The sequence below is a fragment of the Artibeus jamaicensis genome, unplaced genomic scaffold, assembly GCF_021234435.1.
Source record: "Artibeus jamaicensis isolate MK-2021 breed Jamaican fruit bat unplaced genomic scaffold, CSHL_Jam_final contig_851, whole genome shotgun sequence".
NCBI classification, from domain to species: domain Eukaryota; kingdom Metazoa; phylum Chordata; class Mammalia; order Chiroptera; family Phyllostomidae; genus Artibeus; species Artibeus jamaicensis.
This window is the reverse complement of record NW_026521986.1, coordinates 19045692-19055454: the sequence shown is the minus strand read 5'-3', so window position 1 is coordinate 19055454 and position 9763 is coordinate 19045692.

The following is a 9763-nucleotide window of genomic DNA, read 5'->3' as shown; positions in this document are numbered from 1 at the left end:
CCATCGACTCTTCTGAGTTGCCCAATACCTTTAAGAAAACAGTGATCGGTCCTGAGCCCCCGGACAGCCTTATAATGCCAAGGAAGAAGGGAAGGGTGCCACAGTGAAGGGGTAGAGAGCTCTGGCCTGGGCTTTGGCCTTGGGCACGCCACTCACTGCGCACAGGCATCGTGAGACTGGCTGAACCACATGGCCCCGCCCTTCTAGGTCTTAGATGCCAAAAGCAATGGAGTTGACTTCTTTTTCTCACACTCCACTCTTACTTAGGACTTCCCAGTGGAGATGACACAGTGCACTCTCCTAAAATGCTTGTCTCCAAATAAGTTACTGGTAAAGTAGCCCTTTATTTTAAAAAGGTCAACTTTAAAGTTTATAACAGAGTTTTATGTTGTCGTTCATGCAATAACCTGTCTTAACACATGTGTACCAGGCACTGAAACATACCATGAATTTAAAGATAAGATCACCCCTGGCCAGCATGGCTCATTCTGTTGGGCGTAGTCCCACAAAGCAAAAGTTTGCAGCTTCAGTTCCTGCTTAGGGTACATCCCTGGGTTGCGAGTTCCATCGACCATACACGAGAGGCAACTGATCAATGTTTCTCTCTCTCATTGATGTTTTTCTCCCAGTCTTTTTCCCCACTTTCACTCTCTCTAAAAATAAATTGGCCCTGGCTGGTGTAGCTCAGTGGGTTGAGCGCGGGCCTGCGAACCAGACAATCGAGGTTCAATTCCCAGTCAGGGCACATGCCTGGGTAGCAGGCCAGTTCCCTGCAGGCCAGTTCCCAGCAGGGGACGCATGAAAGGCAACCATACACTGATGTTTCTCTCCCTCTCTCCTTCCCTTCCCCTCTAAAGATAAATAAATAAAATCTTTAAAAAAAAAGCAGTAGCTTTAAAAAAAAGATTAAAAGTGAATATGAAAAAATTAGCAACACTGTTGACACAGCTCCCTAGTTGTTAAAAAAATAATAAATAAATAAAATCTTTAAAAAAAATGAGATGAGGCACTTGTCCTCTTGGGGGTCATCGTGGTTAACCACGATGTGACTATGTGACAAGCACCAAGTGCTTTACGTGCACCATTGCATTTAATCTTAAATATTCATGATGATGGTACTATTCATGGCATTCTCATTTAACAGACGGAGGCTTAGAGAGGCTAAGCAGCTTGTTCACGGTCCCTCCAAATGCTAGCAACCCAATTCGCGTACACCTCCAGCACTAGATCCGCCCCATTCCTCCTCCTGACATAGCTACAGTAGTGGGAAAGGTGAACCGAGCTCCCGGAGGGTCAGCTTGTGCGGTGTTAATCACGCCAGCTGTGTTCCGGTCTTCAAACTGCCTCCTCACCCCCACCCCCATGCTTTGGCCAGGCCCACTCTCCTCCACTGTCTCCGCCCAGACTTGCCCAGCCCCACGTGACATCGGGTCCACCTGCGATGCTCCCCTCTGTGTTTGTCCTTGATAGCCCTTCCTGTCATTGATGGTTCACAATATTTCTTTCATTTCAGTCTCCCTGTTGGTAAGTCCCTCAAGGACAGACACCATTTCTGTGTCATTCACCAGTATGTGCCCAGAGCTTGGCTCGATGCCCAACAGACACACAAATCAGTTCGATTAATGTTTGCATTCGTGGATGGACTTAGAAGTACCTAAAAGAGAGTTGAAGACCCGAAGTCAGATCTGGAGAAAACCTGCATACATGCAGACGCACTGGAAGGGTTAACTATTGTGTGACTTCCCCTACCTCGGCCCTCCCCTCCCCAGACCCACACAGGCAGAGAAACCCCTGGGGGAAACTGCTCTTGGGAAGGGAGAGCCCAGTGAGCTGCTTTCACGGCGTGGGCAGGGCCCATGCATGACAAATCCCACCCCACAAAGGGGCCCCTGCCGTCCAGAAAGAGGGGGCCACCGAAGTGGCAAAGCCGTCTGCAAAGGGAAGAGCAAGAAGCATTAGTACATGAGCCACCACCGAAAAGAAACCAAGACAACCTCTGAGTAGCAGTTCCACTCTGTGCTGCCGGGATGGGGCTTCGTACATGTGAGAACTCCTGCCAGGAAAGGGGGGAGCTCTGATGGAGGTGGGGGAATTGCTGGACAGCGGAAGGACCCCGAGGGGCTGCCATCTCCGTGTGCATACAGTTCTTTGGGAAATGGGCCTCCCCGCACATCTTCATCCAGTAAGTGGACACTGTCGTGGGAACATAATGCTGAAAACCTGTCCAAGAATGTAGCTCAGGAATTCACGTAGGTGTTTTCAAAAGTCCTACAAAAAGTGAGAAGCTTTCAATGCCTCTTTCTTTCTTGGGATTACCTGACGGGGTGACCCCTGACTATGTTCCTTTCGCCGCCCTCCCCCAGGTGGCCTGCCTCTGTGGCCCTGTTCCTGCAAAGGGGAGGGCAGTGCAGAGAAGAATCTGGACGCACACGCAGGTGGTCGGTTCTCTTTTTCTCCGACCGGCATCGCTTCTCTCAGAGGGTAAGCACTAAGTTGAACTGGGTTATTACAGAGACGCTCCAAGTTCCTTTCCCTGTCGTTGAAATTCTATCTCAACGCCTCACACAGCTCATGGTTTGAAACCCCGGTGAATTGTTTCCTCTGAAAATTAGGGCTGTGTGTTGCCATCAATTCCACTAGAGGGCGCCAACGGGCCACGTCGGAGGGTAAGGCAAAACTGTGTACTCCTGCCGGCCCTGCGAGCTGTGAAGTGCGCACTGAGCCTCCCTGCTCGTGTCGATGACACAAGAGGTATGGCCTCTGACACCCAGAATATTTTAGTCATTGTAGTGGGTTCAGTGGTGGCTCCCAACAAGACGTTTTCATTGTAAATGTAGCCTTACTGGGAAAAGAGATGAGCTACTGTGAATTATTGCAGTAGGCCCTAAATCTGATGACAGGTGTCCTTAAAGGCTGAGAGATTTGTCACAGACAGAAGAGGTGACAGGTCCCGGCAAAGGAAAAGGCAGAGACTGGAGTGAGGTGGCCACGAGCCAGTAAACGCCTGGAGCCACCAGAAGCCCTTGAGGCAGGAAGGAATCTCCCCTAGGGCCTCGGGGGGCAGTGGGGCCCTGCTGGCCCCAGAATTGGAAGAGGGTAAAACCTGTTGTCTGAAGCCACCAAGGCAGTGGTACTTTTTAACAACAGTCCTTGAAAATGAAATCAGTCACGGTACACTGTGCATTCTCAGTGAGGGTAAGCCGGCCCCGAGAGGCGGAGAATTGGTTCTTGGTTGGGGGGAAGGTTTGTGAAACAGTCTTAGTACAAGGACCGCAGGAGGTGTGCAGATACACAGCATACGTGTGGTATTGATTTGCACTACGCGGAGCAGAGAGGGAAGGGAGGACTAGGCGTCCTGGAGGCCGGCCCAGGGTGGGCTCACCCAGGGTGGGGAGCAGACCTGTGCCTCCCGCGGACACACCTGAAAAGCACCCCGTCCAGTCCCAAGGCGGCCTCTCCCCCAGAGGAATTCCTGTAAACACCCGTTTCTTCATCTGGTCCTATTCAAGGGTGGCTTTGGCATTTTGGTGACATTTTCTGACTTCTCTTGCTTTGCGGAACCCGCCCAGCCGGCCAGCCCTCCAACCTGGCTCCGCTCCTGCTGGACGAGAACAGAAACCGTCTCCTCGAGGCGGACACAGGGAGCCGGGTCAGCCCCAGGGTCGGCCATAGGCCATCAGCCAGCCGCCGTCCCTGCGGACCGGGTAGCACGGCCGACGCCAGGAAAGGATGCAGCTGGGTGTCCGCAGCCCATGGGCCCCCTGGGCTCTGCCTGAGCCCAGAAAAGGGCGCTGCAAGGGAGGAGGAGCCACGCCTGAGCCCCAGGGTGTTCAGGAAATGAAAGCTGCAGCATGGTAACCAGCCCTGAGCTAGAGAACGGCCCACAATAATTATTTTTTAATTGGAGGTACTTTTAAAGTTCAGCTTTATTGGGGTGTGATTAACACCTCCATTCTAAGATATTTAAAGTGCACGTGTGGCGATTTGATATCTGTGAACAGTGTGAAAGCGTTTCTCCCGTCTAGCTAATCGGCACGCCTATCGCCTCACAAATTTATCTTTTTGGTTTTTTATTATTTTTTATTTTTGGTGAGAACATTTAAGTTCTACTCTGTTAGCACATTCATCACCCCTTCAATGGTCATCACATAAAGAGAGGTTAAGAGTTTCCCCAGACCGTTCTTGGAGGCCAATGAGTCCATGAGTGGGAAGGAAAGAAAAGACGTTTACTGAGGACAATATTTGCAAGGATTTTTTTTAAACAATCTAGATACTCTAAAATCAAGAGAAAACTGTTAATACTGAAAATATTTCTGAAGTAGTCAAGAACGAGCTAAGACTGTCACTGGAAAGCCATGGGTGTTCCCTCCTTCACCCCATGCCCCACGGTGACTGAGCGCCCCAGCCCGAGTCTGAGAGAGGCTTGCAGGGTCCCCTGCTCCTGGAGGGACACTGCTGGGCCTGAACGCTGGGGTCTCAAGACCACAAACCCCAGGAAATCTCTGACAGTCCTGTTTTCCTCCTGCCACCGGCCTCCCAACTTTGCTCCACCTGGATGTGCACAGGACCAGGTGGTGGAAGCCAGTCCTTGCCATTCCGTGTCCCCTCGACAATGGGAGCTGGGAGAAAGCAGTGGTTGTGTGTCTTCACTTTTGTTTTAATCGTTAGCATACTGAGGAACCATTTAGGTACTTTTCCCCCTGATGACCCCCTCTCCATACTCATGACATTCTAATACCACAGACAGAATGTCTGTTTATGTACTTTCTGTATGTCTGTGCTGTGTAAGTCGAAAGAGGAATATGTCCCTGCCCCTGCAGAGAAAGCATCTCCACCCCTTTGGCGGTGATATGCCCTGGTCCCCCTGAGGGTATAAGGGGTGGCAGTGCTGTGGACAGTAGCAGAGTAGGAGTCAGTGCGGTGCCTGTCAGCAGGGACTGGTTGAATAAGCTGTGTGACTCTCCGCGAGTGTGACAGATACCATGCAGCCGCGCACAAGAAATGGCTAGTCTTCCAGCTGGAATGGGCTCCCCACGTTGGAAGCCGATCCACTGTGTTTACAAAGGGCCTCTCTGTGTGCTCACGTAACAGCCTTTGCTGGTGCCCCAGACCCTTAGAGATGACCGAACGGTGGTATCACATTTTCAAAAGGCAACTTTTATCAAATTCTCTATTGGCTGTCATTTTTGAGCTCCAGGGAGAAAGAGCTAGTTTTATATTTAGCAACTTAGAAGCTTTCCATTCCTTTAATGCTTAAGAAAACTTGATCAAGTTTCCAAATTGAAGCAGAATTAAATGGAACGGTAATACTTTATATTTAAGATTTATTCTGGAAATAATGAAAAACAAGTTTATCATTCGGGGGTGGGGTAGGTCTCAGAATCACACAGCTCTCGCAGCCTGGATCATTGGAGTGGTTAGCCCAGCTTTTGGAGAGAGCTAGCACATTTCTCCCTCTATAAAGACTCCAATGTCTAGGCCCACCCTTTGCCCAGGGGAAGGCAGGGCACTTGATTAACAGCCTCATTAAGACTGTGTGGGTTGGAGGAGAAAGAGAAAGGGATTCTGGGCAAACAAAAATCAATAGATTCCATTACAAACACAATATTTGTCTTGTACTCTTAAATGACTTTTTTAAAAAGGCAATCAACAACACTCATTCAAGTGCCCAGTATGTCCACAGCTTTAAATTGGGGGCTCAAGGCCTTCCCTCCGGAGCAGCTGACGGCCTAGCTAGACAACAGACACACTAACACACCCTCAAGTAAGCCTAGAAACTGTGATATGACCAAAGACAATTACACATGCTTTAAAAAAAGATATCTGTACCCCCATGCTCACAAACAGCCTCAGTTACCATAGCCAACACATGGAAACATCCTAAATGTTCATTGGTGGGTGAACAGATAAAGAAGATGTTGATACACACACACACACACACACACACACACACACACAGGAATATTACTCAGCCATTAAAAAAAAAAAAGAAATCTTGCAATTTGCAACAATACTGCATGGACCTGAGGGTATCATCCTAAGTGAAATAAGTCAGAGAAAGACAAGTACTTTATGACCTTTCTTATATGTGGAATCTAGAACAAACAAGAAAAACTGAGCTCATCGGTACAAACAGATTGGTGGTTGCTGGAGGCAAGGGGTGGGGGTGGGTGAAATGGGCGAAGGGAATCAAAAGATGAAAGGTTCTGATTATTACAGAAATAAGTCATGGGGACATAATGCACGGTGTGGTGAGTATGGTTAATAATACTGTATTGCATATTTGAAAGTTGCCAAAACAGTAAATCTTAGGAGTTGTCACAAGAAAAATTATTTTGTAGTTATGTGTGATGACAGCTGTTAACTAAATGTATTGTCATGCTCATTTTGAAATACATACAAATATTATATTATAGCATTGTACCCCTGAAACTAATATAATGTTAGATGTTAATTATACTTTTTAAAAAAAGACATCTGAAGCAGAACTTGTCACTAGGATGTCTATGTCTGTCCTGATAGTCTAACATGGAAAAATTACTGCAGTGATCTCCAACTTTTCCAAGTATAAGGAATGAATTTTTTTTATTTCAAGGGCTTCCATTTAATCATTGTCATATTTTTATATACTCAGTTAATGAACAGAAAAGCCAGCAAAGGCATTTATCAGCGGCTTGCAATAACTTCCATGTCCACCAGGGGACACTAGAGAACATGGTTTTAACCACGAGTCTACAGAACAGCACGTCACTTAGATTAGATTGACGACGTGTCTTTTAATAATTCACCTAATTCGTTGGCAGATCTCCCTGAACCACTAATATAAGGACAAGCTTTCAATAACTGTCTCAGAGAGATCTGTGTGGTGAAAGAAAAGCACAGGCCCTAGAATCTGCAGACGTGACTCCGTTCTGCCTCTGTTGTCTGGATGGTCTTAGACAAGGATCAACCTGAGGTCAAAGTACCAGGCACCATAATGACCCATCCCCTGCCTTCCTCAAAGATTTGTTCTGAAGAGAAAATGTCTTTAACGTGAATTATCATTCAGTTTAGTCCTCTGCAAAACTCTCCCCCCTCTCTCTGCATGCTTCTTCGTGAGTAATTAGCAGTACTGGATGTTAAGTGCTCCTTCAGAGACAAGGAGATTGTAGCTGTTCCACAACTGTGTGTTCCTCGCCCCCGAGTCAAATAAAAGGTCTAGATTTGCACTGTCCCATACAATACCATTTGTCCCGTGTGCCTACTCAATGCTTGGGATGTGGCTAGTCTGTCGGATGTAAAAGTCACACTAACTTTCAAAGACACCTATAAAATATATCATTCATCATTTTCATCTGATGCTGTGTGGAGGTATTTTTGATATATCAGATTAAATAAAATATATTATTATAATGAATATGGTGACTGAAGATTTCGAATGATGTCTGCGACCCCCACTGTATTTCCATGGGACAGTAAGTAGGTTTTTAGTTTCTGGGCCACCATCAGGTTGCATGATTCAAGTCCGAATGAACACTCTTAGGGGGAAAGAACTTCCAGGTGAGCCCAGGACTTGGTGCTGACACTCCTGGGAACAGTCCTACAGACACACCCACGTGGGCACCTGGACAACAGGCGCATGTTTGTAGTACTGTTCACAGCAGGAAGAAAGAAGCTGGAAATAAGCTAAACGTTCACCATTTGGAGACTGGCTAGCAAACAATGATGCCTCCTTCTATCAGACCAGTGGGACTATTAAGAACCCCCCCCCCCCGAGTTGTTGAACACATAAGAAGAATACGATGTGTCAATTATGTCTCGATTTTTTTAAGTAAAAAAAAGTGTTAAGCCACCTGAGTTACTAAAAATACAATTTGGTAAAAAATTCCCAGGCCTCTCTCGGAGAAATTCTGATTCAACAGGTCTGGGGTGAGTCTTCATGTTCAAGAAGCTGTCCCAAGAGATTCTGATTTCCAGCCAAGTTTGAAGCACACCAAAATAATGTGTAAGTGTATACCTGGTACACAGAAAAAGTACCCAGCACAGTGTTCGGAGTGGTATCACACAATGGTGTTTGCTCATAAATCAGTACCACACGCATGTGTGGAGATACAGCTTGTAAGGACGGGAGCCCCGTGGCTACCTGTGGTTGCCTCCGGGAAGTGTAAGGGGAAGAGGAGGGGCCTTTGTCTTTTAGTTATATACTTCAATGTTTGTTTATTTATACATCATTTAAAGGGAAGAGGAGAACTTGTGATTGCATCCGTTCCCAAGTGTTGACAGGGAGGAGAGGACAAAGGCTGCCAGCGGAGCTCCCAGCTCATGGGGTTCTCACAGCGGGGCGGGGTTGGGGGCAGCTTCTTCCCAGAAGCCCCCTCCTGGCCTGGCCCTGGCCCCGCTGGGCCAACACTCCCTCCTCGGCTGCCGAGACACACGAGGGTGCCCGAAGCCCATTTGACTAAATGACGTGGGAAGTTTCCAGATCGCAGCTTGGCCCCCACGGAGCCAGAGTGGTGAGGTCACCCGGCACAGCTGCGAACTATTTCAAGGAAACAGGTGGTGTCTCTGGCCTCTTCCAAGGTCTCTTCTCAGGGGACCTCAAAGCCCAGCCATAGATGCCTCCGTGGTCTGGAAAGGGGAGTACAGGGTGACTCCATGTCCTCAGGAGCCTGCAGATACTGCCTCCTGTCGGGAGGGTGGCCTCAGTCCTGGTGGCACATTACGTCATGGGGAGCTTTAAAAGTCTTGTGCAGAGGAATAGACCGGAGGCCGCACACCAGGTCTATGAAATTAGAACCTCTAGGTGGGGCTTAGGTGTCAGCAATCTGAAAGTTTTTAGGGGATTCCAGTGCGCAGCCAAGGTCAAGACCCCTGGTGTTACCCTTGCAACTAAAGTCCCTGGAGCTGCAGCATCCCCTGGAAGTCTGTTAGAAATGCAGAGTCTCAGGCCCCACCCAGGACCTATTGGATCAGAACCTGCATTTCCACAAGACCCCAGAGTTTGGAAGCACCACTGTACCAGGGGCTAATTGAGAAACCTACAGGCTCTGGGAGCTTGCAAAAAGGGCAGAATGCTAGTGAAGCCTTATGGCTGTGTGCCCTCGAGAGACCCCTTAACCTGTCTGAGCCTCATATATCACCAGTATAGAATGAAGATAATAAATACTCCTCTGTGATGGTTAAGCTGGGTGATGCCTGGTCCCTAGCCATCAGTAAACATGAGCTCCTGGTTTGCTGGAAGCAGGCTGTTTTTAACCCTGAAACAACCTGCTCGGTGGGCCAGCCGGGAGTGAACATGTGTGGGCCGTGCTGCTGGTCCAGCTCATCCCCCAGCCCGCCGGCATCTTTTCTCTCCAGGGGCTCAGCCATGGGGACCAGAAAGTCCTGGCTCCATCCAGATGGTCTCTGATTCCAGAATTGTTTTTCCTCTTGAAATCATGGGATTGCTCCATCGTTAGGAAAAGAAAAACAATAAAAGGGAGTAGGTTCTCGTGATTGCTGTGGAGGCTGCAAATGTGGGGCGTCTCTGTGCCAGCTGGAGAGAAGAGGGGCCTGGGGAGGGGCTTGGCTGAGTCTCCGCCCGTCTGGGCGTCAGGATTGCTGATTAACCTCAGACTGAGGGCCTGAGAAGCCCTGAGAAGGCCTCCCTGTGGATTTGGGGGCTGGGATGAGGATAAGGACAAGCAGTGGACAGCGTGAAGCGATGCTGTGCTTTCAGGACGGCACAGCTTCCTCCAACAAGGGCACCGTTGTGGTTTTTTAATCCCTTTTCATTCACTGAACC